Source organism: Sciurus carolinensis, chromosome 16, assembly GCF_902686445.1.
Source record: "Sciurus carolinensis chromosome 16, mSciCar1.2, whole genome shotgun sequence".
NCBI classification, from domain to species: domain Eukaryota; kingdom Metazoa; phylum Chordata; class Mammalia; order Rodentia; family Sciuridae; genus Sciurus; species Sciurus carolinensis.
The window spans coordinates 35,728,222-35,750,303 of NC_062228.1; the positions used below are offsets into that span (position 1 = coordinate 35,728,222).

At 33.3% G+C, this 22,082-nt stretch overlaps 1 protein-coding gene across 2 annotated transcripts in view; it reads left to right on the plus strand.

Moving 5' to 3' along the window:
- Positions 1–22,082, plus strand: part of Itfg1 (integrin alpha FG-GAP repeat containing 1) — a 259,553-nt gene that overhangs the window by 111,739 nt on the left and 125,732 nt on the right. The gene's annotated exons all lie outside the window — the stretch shown is intronic.

The following is a 22,082-nucleotide window of genomic DNA, read 5'->3' on the forward strand; positions in this document are numbered from 1 at the left end:
GAGTAGGAAGAAGGATTTTGGACTTCTATTAAATAACAGTTCTACTTTGGACTATTAACTTGGAGATATCTGTTAGAAACCAAACAAGATAACAAGCAGAAGAGAAGCTCTGGAGAGACACAAGGTCTAATACCAGCATATCCTTGTTTAACTGCCTTTTAGAAGATTGACAGTAAATAGGGAAGAGATAAAAGAAAGAGTATATGTCCAAAGCATCTTGCCTTTCTTGTTAATGTAACTCCTCTAGCTACACTGGCCTGTTTGGTGTTCTTCAGATAGTTCCTTTTCAGGGCATTTGCCATTGCTCATCCCTCCATGTCGAATGCGGTCCTCCAAATAATATTCCTCATGGCTTACTCCCTCACTACCTTCTTGTTTTGTTAAAATGGCCTTTTCTGGAGGCCTTCCTTTACTGGTCTATTAAAATTGTAAGCTCTGCCCTCAGCACTCCTTACTCCTTTTCCCTCTTTTTCTTTATAGCATTTATCACCATCTGACGTAGTATGCATTCTTCTCATGTACCATCACTCGAATGTGTTCCATTGGTGTACTTTGTTCATTATTCTCTCTCAAGCAGGGAGTAGTGCCAGTTACATTTTAAATACTGACTACATAACTTTGAATGAACTATTTAATTAAATGGAAAAAATCTCTTTGATACTACTCAATACTACTCAAAATTTTTAGTTTTTGGTTTTTGAGAATCGAGCCCAAATTTAGGACATCTTAAGTACCTTCAGCTAGAATCCTAAATGAAAACTTTTGAGTGTCATTCACATGATGAAAACTAATATATTGAGACTTTTGCTTATTTTGATTAAAGTTAAGTGATTGAACAAAAATCGTTCTGAATCTCACTAAAGTAGATGGATGCTGATTTCAGTAGAAAACATTCTGGAGCCTTAAAAAGTATAATTTGCATCTTCATATTTTCTTTTTATTTTTTTCTAGTTCTTGAATTCTGACCAGTGATACAGCAACATGTATTACCTACTGTATGTTATTATTTAACATTTAAATAGAGAGCTAATTACACAGCATCTTAATATTATTTTGTATCTTTATGGTGTCAGTTATATTTTCACATGAAAACATTAAAGATAAACAGTTTAAACACTTCTCTGTGCCACCAAAGAAAGACTACGATTATAAATTTTGGGTAAAACTGAAATATTTTAAGTGCACACATTTCTGTATAACAAATCAATTAGACGTTCTTAAAGTGTTGTGCTGACATTCACAGTGCTCTTTCAAACAAATAATAAATCCAATTCGTGAGTATCCCCTTCCACTCCTTGTTACTGTGGTGATTGCAGTACAGTGGTTGTCATAGCAAAAGTGATTAGTTCCTATGTTTCAGAGACATAGGTAAGACATCTGTTGTGGTGACTCATGGATGCAAGATGTGATTCTGATAAATTCTTTGAATGCTTTTTGATTGAAAATAGTAAATTATATAAAAGTTATAAAATTGCTACAGCAGTCTTGATTGTATACATATTCAGTATTTAAACTCACATTTTTAAGTACACAAATCATGAAGAAAACTAGAACCCTGTGTCCCTGAAGCCTTTATGTATATAATGAATTGTTGCTTGTCTAGATAAGAATGTTTTTTATAAAACTGTACCTCTGACATTGTAGTCTCAAAACTAGTGTGCATTTAATTTTTAATGATGCATGGTATTACGAATGTGTAATTAGCCCTTTGAATATTTAAAGTACATAAAAATTCTATAGAATAATGTTATATTTTACATTGTTACATTTTTATTTCATATTTTAATGGGTGACATTTTCAATACTTTCTAATATAATCCACAACTTAATTGGAACATTTATCATTCTAAGTCTACTCTAATTAGAATAGATCTGTGATAAGTGGAGTATCCCATAAAACTGCCCTATTAACTTCCCATGTTCATCTCTTTTTTATTTGATTGCCACATTACTGTGGAAGTGATTGTTGCAACACCTTGCCTGTTCTTAGATATTACAGATACATATATCTGGAAAGATGGTGAAATTTATTTCTGTCTGGCTCAATACACCTGAGGGGAGTTCCCTGCTATCAGTCAGAGCAATAAAGAAGCCTGAGCGTACATTATGAAGAACCTTTTCTAAATATCCTGCCCTATTTTCAAACACCCCTAGCTTCCATTTTGACCCCTTTTCTTTCATCTGTAGCTCTGCATTTTTCCCTCTGTGTAAATACCCCATCCATCAATAAAATCACAGTTGTGTTTATTGTATGTAGGTAGGTGATAGCTCCTCTGTACTTAGTCTTCACACACTAAAGAGTTAAGTGATGGATTAGGTAAGAAGATGGGGGTTGGATGTATGATAGGTAATGAATGAAGGATGAATAGATGAAAGTGAATGTCCTTGGTCCAGAGTAATCCATTCCTTTAGCAGCTTTCCAAAAGTAATTCCACTTCCTGTTCTGTTCTATAACAGCAAGACAGTTCCCTTTTATTCTCTGTTACACACAGAGACAGATGGACATTATCTGTACTCAACCTGCCCTTGCCTGTCATCACATTACCCCCATTTAATGATTATATTTTTAATTTAATCAAGAGGAAGGTTTAGGTCTTTTATATCAATAACATCAAAAGGATTTAGAAGATTAGTATATTGCAAATATTTGTTTACTTCTTCAAATTACTTAAAAATACTTGTTTTATGATGAGAACCATTTTTATAAAAAGAAGTTTACTTTACCAAGCATGGTAGTGCACATATGTAGTCCCAGCTACTCTGAAGACTGAGGTAGGAGGATCACTTGAGCTGCAGAGTTCAAGACCAGCCTGGGCAATATAACAAGACCCCATCTCAAGGAAAAAAAAATTGAAAATATTGTATACTTTTATCAAGTATCCTTCCAAACCTTTCTGAGATGAACAATATTATTTATTCTCATTATACAATGGGGTTAAAAAGGGATCAGAGAGGTTAAGAAACTTGCCCAAGGGCTTACAGCTTGGCAAAAATTGGTAGACGTAGGAAATGACCTCTGGTTCTGTTTCACAGTCTGTGTTCTTAAACAGTACCCCTTCTTCTACATTACTTAATAAAATTCATGACCATCCTCATCGATTGCACCATTTCAGTTGTTTTAAACCATGTAATATTTTGATAGTACATTTTTTCCTTCTGCTTCTTACATATTCTGATGGCTTTTTTCCTATTATTTTTAGAATTTTTATACTATGTGACTGTTCTCCCAAGTCATCTATTTCAAAAAAATGATTATGTATATGTGTAATTCTAGAATACATAATATCTATAAATTCTAGAGAAAAATAAAAACCAAGTGGTGGTGACCTGATGCTAGCTCCCCCACCACAGCTTTCCTTCCCTGCCCCTCTGAAATTGTCTATTTTATTTTTTGTGATGCTATTTTTTCATTATTTATCATAGTATTTTTATGTATTTTTAATAATAAAATTTGATGTTGGTTCATGACAAAAAAAACAAGCAGTGGTGATTTTAACACATAATTCACTAGGCATTGATTTATTTTTAGATAAGACAGCCTTTGCAGAATAACCCTTTATGGAGTGTAATAAATTTCAAGTTGTTATTAGTGTAAAATCACTTGACTATTAAGTTTTTAAGTACAGAAATAAGGTCCTGGATCTCTCTATGAATTTCATTTCTCCCTCTACTCCAGTTGTTTAGAATTATAGCCACGTAGCACTATTTTTCAGTCAGTTTTCAAAGCTGTGATCATTTCTAAATTGTGAGCCATCATTTCAGACCAGGATCTCTCTGTACTCAAATAATTTCTTTATTAAGTATTCAAAAATAAATATATAAAAGTTCTTTATGACCACTCCCAATTCATATTTCTTACATCCGAATAAAATTTTTTTTGGTCTCACTGTATAACTATGGATTTCTTTTCTATTTTTTCTCCTTTATTTTAGGAGTCCGCTTTTGAAGGATTTTCTTTTGTCTCTATCCTGTATGTCAATTAAGTGTCCTGCTTCTTACATTTCTTATAGTCTTTTCAAAGTAAACTCAAAGTAAATAAAGCATAATTTATGATTTTGAATAAAGATAATAGAGAATATGAATTTGGTAGTTCATACCTTAAAACACTTTGAAATAAACCACAGATCTATTAAAAGTTTTTGAGAACTTGTAAAATATATATTTTTTAAAGCATAATGTGTATTTTATTTTATTTATGTATGTATTTATTATAGTTGTAAATGGACAGCATGCCTTTATTTTATTTGTTTATTTTTATGTGGTGCTAAGGATCAAACCCAGGGCCTCAAATTTGTGAGGCAAGCACTGTACCACTGAACTACAGCCCCAGCCCTGTATTTTATTTTAAATCTGTTTCCAATCAAGCATAGCAGTTAGTACTGTTTTCTTGAAGATTTGACATATGTTTTTGATTCACATAGATCCAAATTGAAATTGTAGCTTTGGGTAGCTAATCAAATTTTGTAACCAATTGGTTTCTCATATGCAATGTGGAGTTGTTATAACTTGGATTTGGTGAATGTAAAATAAAGTTATATTTTAGGTGCTTGAGTGCCTCATACCTAATGCACGCTGACTTAATGTGAGTTTCATTAATTAATGGGATGTTTTACACCATTTACTTACAGTTTAATATCCTATTTATTTTTTATATTCTTCAAAAGATACAAGAGGAAAGGAGTTCCCTCTACAAAATTCTTTCATTACAGCCTTTCTCCTTGTCCTTCTACCTGAAATTTGTTGTCCTCTTTACTACCCACTGCCTTTCAAACTACCAACTGCCATGGAATCTTACCTCTTTCATATCTCTCAAAACTGTTCTTCCCCTATGGAAACTTTGTAACTCATCTCTCTCTCTGGTTTCCTGAAAGACTATTGTTCTCTTCCACTCTTACCATGGGCCTCTCCAATACATTCTTCACTTTGTAGGGGTCTGTCTACACAGAATAGATCTGAAAACACCCAAAGTCCTTAAGAGTCTTAGAATAAGTTACAAAGCCCTCTCTGTGGCAAGCCTTTAAATCTGACTTCTCTTTATTTATTTATAAGATTGACAGACATGCCCATCTATGTACAGTTCTCCAATAATAACATGCCCCTTTTTCAATACTGCTTCTCTGCTTGTATGTGTTATTGCCTTTGACTGGAGTCTCCTTCCTCCTCTTTTAACTCACCTAATTCCTATTTGTCTTTCACATCTTAAATAATGGTTATTTTTACCAACACTAATCATAGTCCCTGTTCATTGTAGGTTCTCTGGAAAATGTTTGCTGGGTAGAAGAATAAGTAGCTTACCCAATTGGTTAGATAATTATGTCTAATATGTCTGATGGGAATTCAAGTTAGAGTGATTTGCTAATTCCTTTTTTGCCCCCCTCTGTTTAACAACTTATTTACTTCTGTTTCCCTCTCTTATCTGGGAGTTCCTTAGAAAAGGTGTTTTCACTGTTTAGAGTAATTGTTGGCACATAGTAAAGCCTTAGTAAATGTTGCCTGTATAATTCCTTTGAAAACCATCTACTTAAATTATTTTACATTTTAAATAATTTTATTGTGTTATAATTTGCATAGCATAAATGTCTCCCATTTTAAATGTAGAGTTTAGCAAGTGTTAATAGATTATGATACAGTTATATAGCCATGAGCAGAGTCCCAATTTAGGGATACTTAATATGAACTAAAAATTCCCTTGTGCCCATATGCATACTTAGTCTTCACTTCTATCTCCAGCTCCAGAGAACCACTAATCCATGGTTTTTTTTGAATTGTAGTTAAAATATACATATGATATAAATTTTACCACTTTAACCATTTTTAAATATATAATTCAGTAGTGTTAATTAAATTTATGGTGCTCTGCAACCATTACCACTAGCTATTTGCAAACCTTTTTATTATCACCTCAAACAGAAACTCAATAACCATTGAGCAGTAACTCCTCATGCCTCCCTTCTCCTGGCCCTTGATAACCTCTAACCTACTTCTTTTTTAGGTGGTATTATACTGGGGATTGAACTCAGGTGCGCTCAACACCTGAACCACATCCCCAGCCCTATTCTGTATTTTACTTAGAGACAGGACCTCACCGAGTTTCTTAGCACCTTGCTTTTGCTAAGGCTGACTTTGAATTCGCCATCCTCATGCCTCAGCCTCCCAAGCTGCTGGAATTACAAGTGTGCGCTACCGCACCCATCTTTTAACCTACTTTTTATCTCAGTAGGTTTTCCTGCTTTAGGTAATTCATATAAATGGAATCATACATTATTTGTCCTTTTGTGTTTGACTTATTTCACTTACCGTAATATTTTCAAGGTTCATCCATGTTCTACCAAGTGTCAGAACTTCATTTCCATTTTGATTATCCATTCATCTATTGATGAACTCTTGCGTTGTTTTTACCTTTTACCTGTTGTAAGTATTGCTGCAGCAAACATTGGTGTAACAGTATCTGAGTCCCTGTTTTCATTTCTTTTAAATATATACCTAAGAGGGAAATTTCTTGTCATAAGGTTTAGCTTTTCCATCACTATTTTGCATTCCTACCAACCATACACAAAGGTTCCGATTACTCTACATTGTCACCAATACTTGTTACTTTCTTATAGCCTACCTAGTAGTATCTCAGTGTGTAACTCAATGCAAATTCATTTGCATTTCTCTAATTGCTAACGATGTGGAGCATTTGTTTATGTGCTCCATATACCAGTGTGGCCTTTGGTATATCTCTGGAGAATTGTCAGATTAAGTCCTCTACCCAGGTTTTTAAGTTACATTGTTTTTTTATTGTTGAATTTTTGGAATTCTTTATGTATTTCATATGTTAATTCCTTTATGTGGATATTTAATCATGTGTATACATAAATATTGAACTTTATCAGCAAATATGTTCTACTGTTTATTGGGTTATCTTTTTATTAATAGTTTTATAGTTTTAACTTTTAAATTTAAATTATTAATTGATTGGCTTTTCATATATGTTCATTTTAAGGATTTTTTTATCTAATCATAAGGAGTATTGGTCTATAATTTTCTTTTGATATCTTTATGTGACTGTGGGTCAGAGTAATACAGGATTCATAGAATGTGTTAGGAGTTTGAAACTGGTATTAATTTTTAGAATTTACTAGAGAAGTCTTCTGGTTGGAATTTTCTTGGAAAAATTTTTATTCATGATTCAGTCTTCTTTTGATTTATTGTTTCTTTTGGTTATATATAATACTAGGATTCATTTTTACAAAATTATAAAAGAATGAAATATAATTTCTTCTAATTCAGTTGCCAGTACTTCTTTTCCTCCTCTCTTACCTCCCCCTATTCCCTTTCCCCTACTCTGCTGAGCTTTCTGCTATTTACTTATAGTTCTTTTTTTAATTAGTGTCTTGTAGATATACATGATAGTGAGATTCATTGTGGTATACTTATGTACGTACATAGGAAAGTCAGGTCAGATTCATTCCACTGTCTTTCTCCTTCCCTTCATTCCATACTGTCTACTCCACTGATCTATTTTTTATAGCCCCCCTCCCATTTTGGATTAGCTTTCTCATATCAGAGAAAGCATTCAATCTTTTTGGGACTGACTTATTTCACTTAGCATGATAGTCTCCAGTTCCATCCATGTACCAGCAAATGTTAGCAAAGGAAAATGTCTGGGGAAATATAAATGCCAGCATTATTATTTTTGTTTAAAATTTTCTCATTTTCTTTGTCTTTCAACAGTTTTACTATAATGTGTGTCTCTTTGAGTATATTCTACATGGAATTCATAGAACTTCTTGGATTTGTAGATTCATGTCTTTCCTCAAGTTTAGAAAGTTATCAGCTATTATTTTTTCAGATGTTCTTTACATCTTTCTCTCTCTCCTTTTGGTAGTTTCATAAATAGGGTTATAGTTTCACTTAATGGTGTTCCACAGGACCTTTAGACACTCTTCACTTTCTTTGTCTTGCTTTTTTTCTGTTCATTACACTTGGTAATGTCAATTATACTATCTTCAAGTTTAGTGGTTGTTTCTTCTGCCTTGTTGACTCAGCCATTGAAACCCTCCTCCTCTCTAGTGAACTTTTCATTTATTTTACTTTGCAGCTCCAGAATATCTGCTTTTTTAATAATCTCTGCTGATATTGGAGACAGAGTCCCACTGAGAGTGAGCAGCAAACGATGTCCCCCAGTACAGACATCAGAGACCAGGCTCTGAAGGCACAGATCTAATCTTACTTAGGATTGTACAATACATATATAGGCACATTATCCAATCAGGTTAACAAGCTTGTTTAAAACATAACAGAACCAACCTATCGGTAAGCTATACATTGAACTGATGTAAACAAACCAAGTATACCTAAGTGATTCTGCCCAGCAACAAGTCCGAGACAAAGACTGGGGGAAAGATAAGCTCTAGCACACAGCATGAGGCAAGGCAGTGTGGGCGAGCTCACATCACAGCTAGCTAGGATGCTTGAAGAGTGAGGCTTCCCCTTAGCTCATAGCTCGGCCTCAGCAACTGCAAAGACCTTCAGTCCATGGCGAGTCTTTACCATTTCCTCAGTTTCTCTGTCCAGACTGTTTGACTTATTTAGACCATTGTGTCAGTGACTGCTGTCAGATAAGCTTGAGGAATGTTCCCAACAAATTCTATATTGATATCTTCATTTTTGTTTATATTACATGTTGTCAATTACCATTTTTTGCCCATGTCTACTTTAGCCCTTTGGACATATTTTAGATATTTGTTTTAAACTCTGTTTAACAACTCTGATGGCTAGCCTTCCACCAAGATGCTATCAGTTTTTTTGTTCTTTTTTTAAATATTTTTTTAGTTGTCACTGGACCTTTATTTTATTTATTTATCTGTGTGCAGTGCTGAAAATCTAACCCAGTGCCTCACACATGCTAGGTAAGCATTCTACCACTGAGCTATGACTCCCACCCTTGTTTTGTTCTTTTTTATTTTTATTTTTTTAGTATTTTTTGGTTGCACTGCTTATCTATTTATTTATTTATATGGTGCTGAGGATCGAACCTAGAACCTTACACATGCTAGCAAGCATTCTACCACTGAACCACAAACCCAGCCCCTTGTTTTGTTCTTCAAATGGACTGTACTTTCCTTGTTCTTTTTATGCCTAGTGATGTATTGCTGTAAACTGTATGTAAGTGTTATAATAAAGTAATTATAGAAATCAGATTCTCACTTTTCCCCAGGATTTGTTGACTCTTTGATTATTTGTAGTACTCCATTTGTTTACTAATATTCAAAAATGTTTTGTCATTTACATTACTTGTCATGTACAGTCCCTGAAGTCTTTGTTTCTTTACCTCATAGCTAATGTTTTGGTAGAGATTTCATTGAGTATCAGAAAGTAAAACAAACAAACATAAGCAAAAATAAAAATTAAAAACAAACAACCACCTACCTCTCCCATTCTTTATAGACTAGTACTGTGCTAAGACACTCTAGCACCTACCCTAAGTCTAGGGAGCAGGCCACGGGTAAAACTCAGGATCTTTTTTGGTCTATTTTGAGCACACATCTCACCTAGATGTATGTGTGTTTTTCTAAATCCTTCCCACCATACACAGGTACCCTTTTTTTTATAATTGAGACTTATTGCTTGTGTGGAGGACTAGAACATAGACATTCCAGCTGATATATAATTCTTAAAGTACATTATGAAAAATATGTAAAGCTATTTTTGATTTTTTTAAGTTTTTACTTTTTATTTTGATTCATTGAACACAAATGGGGTATAAGTTTCATTTCTCAGGATGTACAGGAAGTAGTCACACCATTTGCATAATCATGTGTTTGTCTCATTCTGTTATCTTTCCTTCCCTCCTGCCCCCTTCCCATCCCTCATTTTCCTCTATACAATACATCCTTCCTCCATTCTTGCCTCCTCTCCACCCCCCTGTTATATATCATCATCCACTTAGAGAAAACATTCAGCCTTTGGTTTTTTGGGATTGGCTTATTTCACTTAGCATGATGTTCTCCAACTTCATCCATTTATCTGCAAATGCCATAATTTTATTCTTCCTTATGGCTGAATAATATTCCCTTGTATATATATACCACAGTTTCTTTATCCATTCATCTGTTGAAGAGCATCGAGGTTGGTTCCACAATCTAGCTATTATGAATTGAGCTACTATAAACATTGATGTAGTTGTGTCACTGTAGTATCCTGATTTTAAGTCCTTTGGGTATAGACCAAGAAGTGGGATATGATTCTTTTTGAAACAGTTATTCTGGTGAATTTCCAACTAAAATTTGGAGGCAAATTTTTCTCAAGTACCAGTGTCTTCAACTTTGATAAGCACTTACTTAAACATCCTAATTTCCCAAAGAATCTCTCCCAACTTTTCCTCTAGTGCCTTCAATGACCAGTTGCATGTTTTGATCCATAATTTTTTGACCCAAGCATCTGCAAGCCTTGCACAGGGTTTTTTCTAGTCTGAGTTTAAAGTTAAGGTGAAAGAGAGACAGCACTTTGTGTCCACTGTCCAGATAGTCCCTAGTCAGATTAGAACAGACATACAGTATTACTTGTGAGTAAGATCTACTCTGTTGCCTCAGAATCCAGTGACCAGGGAAGTTACTGTTTTAACACTGCCACCACACAGAAGTGGATATAGGAGCAAGAGCAAGCAAAAAAAAAAAAACTGCACAGATTTCACTTGTGTGAGAGTGTGTATGTGTGTATGTCTTTGGTTTTCCAGGCATAGAACCCAGACCTCATGCATTGAACACAGAACCTTATACATGCTTAGCTTATGTTCTTCCACTGAATTCTGTCATTTTCAAGTTGCCTTTGTCTTGAGACAGAAGTTTCTTGGTTGCTGTCAACCTTTGATAGTTTTGTAGGGTTCTGACAAAGTTGTTTCCTGTCATTTTCTGCTTGTTTATTCAATGTACCTGTGAGGGAACCAGAGCCTGGATCTACCTAATCTACAGTTTTGCTGACATCATTTGATCCAGTTTTGTCTCTGTAGTTTTCCCAATTTTAGAAGTTTTATATAAATGGAATATAATATTTTGTATAATATTTCTGGCTCATAGCTAGCATGTTTATAAGGTTCATTCATGTTATAATGTGTATTAATAATTTGTTCCTTTTTATTGCTGTTCCATTATATGAGAATACCACATTTTATTATCTGTCACCCTTTGATGACCATTTTAGACTATCCGTTTTGGGACTATTTTGAATAATTCTGCTGAGAACATGTACGTAAAAGACTGTGTGCATGTCTTACCTTTTTATAAAGCTGCTGAACTGTTTTCCAAAGTGCCTATATCATGTTACTATCAGCAATGTATGTGAGTTCTACTTTTTCTACATCCTTGTCAACAATAATGTTGTTGTTGTTTATTATGAGCATTCTGTTTGTATAGTGGTATCTTTCTGTTCCTTTTATTTGCATTTTCATTATAATTTATAAGACTGAACTTTTTTTCTTATTTTTATTTGCCATTTGTAGAATTTCTGTAGTGAAATTTCTATTCTTTGTCCATTTTTCAAAAATTCATTGTGTATCATCTTCTTATTAACTTGAAAGACTTCATATACTCTCAATACAAATCCTGTACCATGTATATGATTTCCAAAAATTTTATCCCAGGCCGTGGCTTGTCTTTTCATTTTTCTAATAGTGTCTTTTAAAGAGCAGAAAGATCTAATTTTCAAAAAGTCATGTTTTTCAAATTTTGCTTTTGTAAATTATGTTTTAAGTGTCATATCTAAAATATCTTTGCCTACCAACATAAGGATGGGAAGATTTATTCGTATATTTTTTTCTTTAAGTTTTCTGATTTTAAGTCTGTAGGTCTATAATCTACTTTGCATTAATTTTAAGTAAGTTCTTGATAGTTGTGTGTTATCAAAAAACATTTTTTTCTACACTCAGACACTGACTTGGAACATTTTCTGATCTTAATTATGTGTGTGCATTGAGAGTCATAGCATAAAATTTGACCTTAGAAATTGAATTTATAGTAACTGATAATGGTTTACTATACCTTAAAATGAAGCTCAAAAATTTCTTTGTTGTCAGAGTTGAAATTACATAATCCCAAGTGTCAGTGTTATAACCTAGCTGATAGTTCTTTGCCCACCACATAAAGATACTGGACTTTACCTAACAATGAATTATAGACCCAAATATTTACAGAGATAGATGTTGAATTATCTGCCCTAGGATTTTTTAAGGTTCCTTGCACCTAGATTTAAGTGTTTGTTTAGTACAACCTGAAAAGTATTTTCTATAACTTTTTAACTTATCCTATTGGAAAATAACATCATTTTGTCAAGAAACTAACAAAATATACTCTTGTATTAAGAACAGAATAATATTAGTGAATTTCCTTGTACTTAGCAAAATCAGTGATTAACTAAGTCAAGTGGAATATGATTGACAATTTTTTCACATATATTTCACTACATTCTTACTCATGGACCAGTATAACAGTATGGTAAGTAATATATCTTAAATGCTTCTGTGCATATCTAAATTAGAAAGATACTGTTTAATGTACAATGAAATCAAGTATATATGGATATCACAATTCACTGAATTTTGAAAACTAAGTTCAGACCATTGTATTTTTCTAGGTTTAATATTGCTTAATAAATACCTATTTAATGATAAAGAATATATATTTGCTTTCCTGTTTGATGAGCAAGGTAGAAAAGGGTCAATTTCTTAAACCAGGAAAGAGGTCTCATGTCCATGCTGCTTGTTTTGTGTATTAGAAAACTGACCATAATGAATTAACAACAGCTTGTGTGTAGTCCTGATCCAGGTAGTTCTTGGCATGCCTTCTCTCTCTGCCACCTGCTAACTTTCTGAAATTATTTTCGAAAGGCACGTGACCATTTTACATTATAGTTAATTTATACTAATAAATTTTCTTAACTAAAAAATTTTATAGTATATGTTTACTTATTTATACCTGATCAAAATAAGGTAAAAAGTCATGATTTCAGGATGAATTTTCCAGTACTTACCATTCCCTTTCAATCCAGAGATAAACCATATTCCTTAGCTGTTTGATTAGGTCTCAAATTCTGGAAGATTCCTTTAGAAATGCTTGTCAGTTTCAGTCAGGGAAGGAGACAGCATTGAATAGTGAACTTGGATGAGGTTTATAATAAAATCCCTCTTTTGCCTGCCATTTAACTGACTGCCAGGTGGTTAATATTATCAAACATAAATGTCCTTTTCTTTCAAATAAGAGTATTATTTGCTTTATTGTTTTTGTAAGAATTAAATACAGTCACATATATAAAAGAACCTCTGCTAAGAATTAGTGGTTGTTCAGGAATTACTGATTGTTTTCCCCCATCCCAGGATGTACCCATTGTGTATATTTAAATAGGAAAAAAAATTGATAACTGTGGCATTAATCATTGTATGTTTATTAAAATAAAGATAACTGCATGTCTGGATGTTTTTCCCCTTTTTCTTCTGTGATTAATTCAGTGCTTATGAACACAATTAAAATGTGTTTCTAAATATTATACTAAATGATGTTTCAATTATTTCATAAATAAATAACCCCTTGAATTGCTCTTATACCTTTCAATAAACTGCTGCTGTAATGCAGAAAGTAGCTTGAAAGCCTGACTTCAATAATTCTAATGTTGTGCAGTGACTTATGCCTAACTAATTGAATAATTACTTGGTTCCGACCATCTCTAAATAAAGGTGTCTAGTTGAATGAACAGCTGGCTAATATCTTGACTTTCCCTCGTTATGTGATCCTGAGCTAGTGGGTTAACTTTCTTGGCCTCAGTTTTCTCTGCTGTAAAATGGTAAAGGACATTATTTCTAAGGCCCTTTACAGTTCAAACATTATATAATTTCATATTCGTTTAAGAAACATTTTAGAAGGAATCCTTACACCTCTCATTAGTTAGAACATTTACTTTTAGGATCTATGAAATTTAGAAGTCACAGCTGCCATAGATTTTTTGGTTGTCTTGCACATGAATATAGCAACTTCATTATGTTGTATTCCCCATTTGTCTTTTGAAAAGGATGAATAACAAAGATTTTAATCATGAAAATGCATACTTTGTGAAATAGATGGTATATCACTGTTATTAACTGTTTCATCATTCCTAACCTTCTGACAAAAAGTTCACAACCATTCGGTCAAAAAAGAATTTAGTCTGAGCTCATAAAAGGCAACACTGAGCCAGACGTAAGGGTCTTTGTTAATATTATGAAGAAAGAAACCTACTTCTTAAAGACAGGTGCTGTCTTTCCTATTCTCATCCCTCCCCCACCAAACTTCCCTTCATTCCCCTTTGTCTAATTCAATGAACTTCTATGCTTACACCCAAAAGACTTAAAATCAGGATATAACAGTGACACAACCACATCAATTTCTATAGCAGCTCAATTCACAATAGCCAGGCTATGGAACCAACCTAGCTGCCCTTCAAGAGATAATTGGATAAAGCCAATGTGGTAAATATACACAAGAGAATATTATTCGGCTATAAAGGAGAATGGAATTATGACATTTGCTGTTAAATGGATGGAACTGGAAACTATAATACTAAGTGAAATAAGTCAGACCCAAAAAACAAAAGATAAATGTTCTCTCTGATATGTAGATGCTAACCCATACGATGGAGGGAGGGAAGCACAGAAGTTCATTGGATCATAACTTTTCTATGCTCACATATGAATCTATGATCAGTATAACTCCACATCATGTTCAACCACAAGAATGGGATTAAAGTTGTAATGGGTTGCACCCCTTGTATGTATATGTCAAAATACACCCTACTGTCATGTATATATATAAACAACAAATTTTAAAGAAAGATACTTTTGAAACAAAAAACAAGGTGCTAAGAACTGCAAGTGTGATATCCTAATAACTTACAGGGTATTTTGAAAATATTATACATTTGGTTTCATAGTTGACCTAAAATACCTGCAAGGGGAAATAATTGCAATTGTGAAAAGATTTTTAAATGTTTGTATTCTAAGAAAAAATGCTAATTGACTTATTCATTGTATAATCAAATAATTAAAAACATCTAAAGTATATAGAAATTTTAAAATAATCATAAGTGAAGTGTTTGTTATTTTTCAAAAGAATATTTCATATTAGTCTACATAATTTCTGAAATTTGCCCCTTTTTATGCCTTTAAATTAGCCTGTGTTCATTAAAATATTGCTGGACATAAAAGGATCTCAATGGTAAATCTCCCAAAGATGAGTATTTCAATAAAAGTTGAGAATAGGCAGAAGATTTAGGATAACCATGTTCACAGTTATTATTAACATGCATTTTAATGCGAGCCATTTTGGGCTGTCTTTGCTGGTAACACTCTTATTCTTTGCTGTTGACAAGAAACAAAGAGGCTGTAGCCCAGCTGTGCTGCTTTGGAGTGGTGACTCTTCCCTTATGTTTAAACAACTGTCTTTGACATTGTGTCAGCATTTGACACCTTTAAGTGTTCATCATCCTAGCAATAAACTACTGTTTATTAAATAAACTCTTAGATGGCAAGAACTATAAAAAGGACAGTAACTGAGAATATGGGCTCTAAAAAACAGGTTGCCTAAGATTGTATTCTGATTTTGTATTTTGACTATCTCTGAGGTTATGGGCAAGGTACTTAATCTGTTTTTACTTTTGTTTCTTCAGATAAGTGGGGGTGATAGTATCAGATGATAACACAATAGGAGTTGTTGTGAAGATTAAAGGAGATGGTTCATGTATAAAACTTACAAAGTGTTTTCCACATAGTAAATATTTAAAGAGTACTTATTCATATTAACATCATCATCATCATTTAATCTTGACAAGAAAATATTGAGATACTTGTACATTTTACAGGTAAAGAAACTGAGGCTAAAATAGTAAACAACTTGCCTAAGGCCATACTGCAAGCAAGTAATAGCTGATATTTCTATTCAAGTCCTTCTGATGAAAGTAAGCCCATGCTCTTAAAATATACCATGGCCTTTGTGGAAGTAGAATCTTGATAGCGTTTTAGAATGTCATATGTGGAATCTATACTTTTCATTTTGTGGAAGGAAAAACTGAATTAGCCCAGCACCTTAGAAGCAAAACCTTTCCTATTGTCCTTTCCCTGCCCTAAGCATGTCTGCATTTCTTGAGAATTCTTTTGACACAGCTTAAATGATATACATTTTTATTCTTATCTTCTGTCCAAATATCAACTACTAGATTATTGGCACTTAATTAAAGCTTTTGTGTAAGGATTTCATTCTTGAAAATACTAATTTTACTTGTACTATCATTTTATGCTTTTTTATCCTTGTCCAAACAAGAGCTTGAGCCATTTTGCTGCCCATTTGCTTACATGTGGATTTTCATGCTTAAATAGATTTTTGTTCTTTTGATCTTTGGCCTTATTTTGGATGTTGGATTTTATGAATGGAGACTAGCAATCACCTTTCCCTACTTTACAGGGTAGATATGAATAAATATATAAAGCAAAAATTAGAATTTCAGTTTGTTTCTTTTTAGAATTCAGATTATGGGTTTGATTTAGCTAGTAATTTGTTATAATAGGTTATTTAATAGTAGGATTAGAGACCTTTGAAAGAAAAAAATTTAATCTCTTTCACTTAAGTGAGCTAATCTTAAAATGATCCCCCAGAATTTGCTTTTAAATTGAGAACACTCCAAAGTAAATAGACAAAGTAATACTATTTAAATAGCACTGTGCTTTGTGGAAAATAGGGACATTTAAAGTAAACTAATCACTAGTACAACAGGTACATTTACCACTGAGGTATATCCGCAACCCTTTTCATTTTATTTTGAGACAGGGATCTTCTACCTCAGCCTCCTAAGTGACTGGGATTATAGGCATGTGCCACCACACCCAGCTACAAGTAGAATATTCTTAAATCTTTCTCTGCTCTTTACTGATAAGATAAATGTATGTTGGTGTTGCACCCCAGGGCTGCAAACACTTCAGCATACTGTTTACCAATTCCAAAGTGTTGGAACACTCCACAGAGAGGCTTTGGACATTTTATTGCTCATGTGCTCATGGTGGCAGTGCAGGCCAGGACAATATGAAGGGCTATAGGATGAGTTATATGCCCACTGTGCAGATAGATTTCTTCAAATATTTTATTTGTGCATTCTTTTACTTTATAGCTAAGGCTGCTCTGCTTTGATCCCCATGTAAAGATTAGAGACAAGGGAAGTGGCCAATGCTCCCGTCTCCATTTCCTTCCCTTTTTTTCAACCTGGATTGAACCCAGAGGTGCTCAACCATGAGCCACATCCCCAATCCTTTGGATACTTTTAATTTTGAGACAGTCTCACTAAGTTGTTTAGCGCTTCACTAACATGCTGAGGCTGGCTTTGAACTTGTGATCCTCCTGCCTCAGCCTCCCTAGCCACTAGGAGAACCCCCATGGGTCATTGTGCCCTGCTCCATTTCCTTCTTTATCACATTCTTTGAAGTCCTTATCTCACAACCAACAAAAGAGCAAATCTTTCTAGGTACTAACTGATGTTTAACGCAACAGCAGGAAATTTAGCCTGTGTAGTTTCCTCTTTTCCAGCTATCACATTAACTGTTAAAATGCTTAAATAATGTATAGCTTGACTTTTAAAAATAAATTGAAATATTTTTAAAAACTGTCAATAGAAATATTTCCCTTTTTTATGATACATGAATATTATAGGAAAAGTACATTGTATGTATATATCAATAAATAATCAGTGTTTTTGATAAAGAAAGCTAAAAGAATTTTATTTTCAAAGCACATTTGATGATGACTTTAATATTTATTGACTTTTAGATTTAATTATAGGAACCTTTAGAATAATCTAGTCCAACCTTTCTCTCCTCACCTTCTTTCCAACTTCAGAAACTAAAACAAACAAAGCTATTGCAATGTAGAATAGCATGGAATGTTTATACCATCATGTACCATGGGCCGGAACTGGGCCTCATTCTACCCCATTACCACCTAAGCACTAGATAGTCTTACCTCTATTCACACATAAGTGAAAGCAAAGCCAGAACAGTAAATAAAACAGGTCATGACTTGACTTTATGTAATTCTGAGGGGAAAAATTGTCAAAAAATTAGTATATTCAGCAAAACAGAAAAGCACCAGCATTTTAGGATCTTGGAGACATTATTAAATTTTGACAGATATTTTGTGATTGAAATGAGAAGGAAAGTGGGTTTTGTTGTTGTTTGGTGTTGGGGATTGAACCCAGAGGCACTTAACCACTGAGCCACATTTCCAGCCCTTCTTTTATGTTTTCTTTAGAGGCAGGGTCTCACTGGTTTACTTAGAGCCTGGACAAATTGCTGAGGAAGGCTCTGAACTCAGGATCCTCTTGCCTCAGCCTTGAAAGCCACTGGAAATTATATGCCTGCGTCACCACAGCCAGCTGGAAAAAACGTTTTGTCATTTGAATCAGAACAATAAATAGAATGGTTATCTCAGACCTTGACAAAAGGAAAAAAATTATCAGTAAAGTCCTATTTCATCAACCAGGCTAGTCACAAAGTTTAATATTATATTAACATATGAACTTATCACAACATGATGACTACAATTAATAACAATGTATTGCATACTAGAAAACTGGTAAAAGAACAGATTTAAATTGTTGGTGACACAAAACATGTTAAGTATATGAGGTACTACATATGCTAATAAACTTGAATTAGCCATTCCACAACAGGTACATATTTCAACACATATTGTAGTACATAAATATATATATTTTTGTCAATTGAAAATAAATAATATTCTTTTAAAAACATTCTAAAGCAAATGTGGTTAACTTTCTGTATCCTTTTCCCACCTCATACTTTCTAATATTACTAATAGTAACCAGTAGTATCTTATAAAAAATCAGTTTTCAAAAAAAGAGAAAAGGGTGCAGTTTTCCTATTCTTACTATGTTCATATTCTTTAAAAATATTCATCTGTAGTATTTCTTATCACCAAAATTCCTTTAAGTCTCTGGCACTTTGTAGACTTGTCTTCAATTATATGAGCACATTAATGCTATACTTATATGACAATAACTTATAAATCATCCTGTATGCTATTTTACATCTGAAGCATAATAAATTTAAATAGTCATAATTCTGTCATTTGTGTCATTTCAACATAAATATTTTAAAGAAATTAAACTTATTCTTATAATCTAGATAATATGATTCTTTTTTTGTTTTCTGTTTTTCCATTGATACAACGCTTGTTGCTTATAGTTTGGTTTATGAACATTTTAAAAACTTAAGCATTTTTCATTCATGCCTTCTATTTTATGGTGTGCATTACTTATTTAAAAATTGTGAATTTTCATAAAAATATCTGATCTGGTTATTATAAAATTTTTTGTGTCATATTCCATGTATTTCTGTGCCTATGATTTCTCTTTTGCTCTTCTGAGAAATATATTATTATAGTCTTCCTATATTGTGGTAGAAGTAGAAGAAATGAATATTTGGAAATTTTTTTTTAATTTAGTATGTGTATTTCCAGCTTTGAGTCGCAAGAAAATGTAGTTTTATATTTCTGTACATCACCAATCATATATCTGCTTTCTCTCTTGACAAATGTGATAGGAAAGCTGTTATTTCTACCTATAATCAGGTTTTATTTTAGCCAGTTATGGAGATTTAGAAACTCAAGATAGAAATCTTTCAGCCTTAAATCCTACTTATTGAAAATTAAAGAAAACTTTGAATTCTGTTTAAAACCTTCTACCATTAATAGTCATGTGACTTGTATTATTTATATCTCATGGATTCTACAATCATTAATGAGTAAATTTTCTAGGTGGTGGAAGGTTACATTTTGACTTATCACCTATTCAAGCTGTCACGCCATGTTCTGTTCTATAATTCAAAAATCATTCATTTATTTTTCTAATTTAACTCAGAATTCCTGATTATAGATCAAAATACAACAGATTGACCTTTTTTTTTTTTAATGTGCTGAGGATCAAACCCAGGGCTTCACACAGGCCATGCAGCTACCACTGAGCCACATCCCCAACCATCTTGACCTTCCTTTTTAAAAATTGTATTAAATAATTTTTTTCATTCAATAATTCTTGGTTTGAGACAACTGGATTTTCATCTGCAGGAACTATAGTAGGATCATAACTCGTTTTATATCAAAATAAATTTCAGATATTTAAAAGTAAAACTAATGCCCAAATGTACAAGAAGAAAAAGGATGGGGATAGGCTAATAGTCAGCACTGTGGTGTGGTAGGCCTTTATCCGTTACAAGCAAAACTTAGAAGCCATAAAAGAAAGTATCAGTAGGGCACAGTGGCCCATGCCTATTGTCCCAGCTTCTCAGGAGACTGAGGCAAAAGGATCACAAGTTTGAGGCCAATCTTCTCAACTATGCAAGATCCTCTGCAACTTAGTTTGACCCTGTCTCAAAAATAAAATAAAAAGGGCCAGGATGTAACTCAGAGGTAAAGTGCCCCTGGCTTTGATCTCCAGTACAGAAAGAAGAAGGGGAGGGGTAAGAGAGTGAAGAAGAAAGGGAGGAAGAGAACATATTAATACATCACAGATAAAAGCATATTTTTGTTAATATGGGAAGGGCTTCTACAAATTGGCAATTGAAAGACACATTATCATTAATGGAAAAACTAAAATTCACAAAATACCATTTTCACAGATCAGACTGGCAAAAAACAAAAGGTAATAATTCAGTTCTTGGTGCAACCTCTCTGCCAATAATTCTCAAAATGTGCTCCAAACTTTGGCCTGTAAGGGAGTCCCTGCAGCTATTTCAGGCAGTCCACAAGGTCAAAACTGTTTTCATAAAATTGCTAAATTATTTTTTGCCTTTTTCACTGTGTTGACATCTGTACTGTCAACGGTGAGTAAAGCTGCTTTAGCACAAATCAAAAAGGTAACACCAACTATCCAAGTATCCATTGTGTTTTTCACTGACCTACACTCACTATTTAAAATCAGAAGCAGGAGGAAGAAAGTGAGACATAGTTTTACTGAAGAATGTTTTTGTTGAAATAGCATACAATACTTTTTATAAATCTCAACCCTCCCATGTATATCTTTTTAATACTCTATGCTCGGGAAAGAAGAAAAACACTTTCGTTTTGTATTTTTGGTTTCGGTACTAGAGATTAACCCAGGAGTGCTTTACCACTGAGTTACGTCCACAGCACTTTTTGCTTTTTATTTTGAGACACTGTCCCACTGAGTTGCTGAGGGTTTCACTAAAGTTGCTAAGGATGGCTTTGAATTTGCAATCCTCCTTCCTCACCCTCTCTAGTCACTAGGCTTTCAGGCAGATGCTACCACACCCAGCTATTAGTTATGCATGATAGTATAATGCATTTAAACACTTTGATGTATCATACTCATGAGATTTTTATGGGATACTTCATATCCAAACCATAACATTTTTTCACACACTATTTCATTAATTTTAGCTCAATTATTTCCTTCCTTCTACTGGTTTTGGAATTGGTTTGCTCTTGTTTTTATAGGACTTTGATATGCAAGTTGTTTATTTGGGATCTTCTGATTTTTGTATGTAGGCCCAAAGTTTGCTCTTATAACCACCTTCATAGTGTTCTGTAGATTTTGTATGTTGTATCTCTATCCTCCTTTGTGTTTAGGAATTTTTAATTTGCTCCTATGATTTCATTATGAAATAGTTCATAATTCAGAACTATTTTTCAGTCTCCAGGTGTTTAAATAGTTTCTATTGCTTTTCTTGATTTTGATTTCTAATTTCATTCCATTATGATCTAATGAAATGCAAGGGATTATATTGATTTTTTTTTTTTTTTTTTTAGTATTTGCCAAGACTTGCTTTGTAATCTAAAATATAGATGAATGAATTTTAATTAACAGAGCAGGAAATTTTCAACGGCATGGCTTTAGATTCTTCTTTACAATAACCTTTAAGAAATTATCACTTGTTGCATTTTGGTGGTATTGTGGAATAATATCCAGAGTTTTCTGAAAAGGCTATTAAGGCTATATATTTTCATATTTATCAACCAAAACAATATATTTTGATAAATTGCATGTGAAAGCAA